This window comes from Galeopterus variegatus, unplaced genomic scaffold (genome assembly GCF_000696425.1).
Source record: "Galeopterus variegatus unplaced genomic scaffold, G_variegatus-3.0.2 Scaffold137887, whole genome shotgun sequence".
Classification (NCBI taxonomy): Eukaryota; Metazoa; Chordata; class Mammalia; order Dermoptera; family Cynocephalidae; genus Galeopterus; species Galeopterus variegatus.
In genome coordinates, this window is record NW_007863998.1 from 1 (window position 1) to 611 (window position 611).

General features: G+C 44.4%; 1 pseudogene; it reads right to left on the minus strand.

Moving 5' to 3' along the window:
• Positions 1 to 172: 172 nt before the first annotated feature.
• Positions 173 to 584, minus strand: LOC103584841 (annotated as a pseudogene).
• Between the last annotated feature and the right edge of the window lie 27 nt (positions 585 to 611).

Here is a 611-nt window from a genome sequence, read left to right on the forward strand (position 1 = left end):
GGGCCAGGTGCTTCACTTTCAGCAGGTCCAGATGAATTAGGCACATTTACATGAACAAGGTCGTCTTTGGTATCATTTCTACTGAATTCCATTTGTGAAGACTTCGGCCCATCCACTTTATCCAAAGAAGGCATATTAAAACTTCTAAGTTCTACTGGTCCAGATGGTCTACTGGGAGTAGAATAAAATCTGTCTTGCCTTTGGGGAAGAAGAGATGGATCACAACATGGTTGGCCTGGTGGAATGATCATCATCCTCAAGTGCTGTTCCCATGGAAGTGACAGGAATCCAGATGGTGCTCAATGAGAATCAGTTAACCTATCACAGCCAGATTCTCCTCCTTCATTGGTCATCTGATGGTCCAGAGTATTCTCTGGGCCTCTTGAGCCTCTTCCTCCTCCTCACCCTGGAGTCAAAGTTGAGAGTCTGAGTGGAGAGAGAAAAGCTCTCATTTCAGATGAAGGTCGACCCCGTGGTGAGGGACCATATGGGGAATGCTCTCCGCCAAATGCTGTATTTGGAACATCAAGAGCATAAGGAACTTTTTTGGAAAGTTCAAACTTAAACTCTTTTTCAGCTAATTTTTGCCTCTTAGAAACGTTTACTTTCCT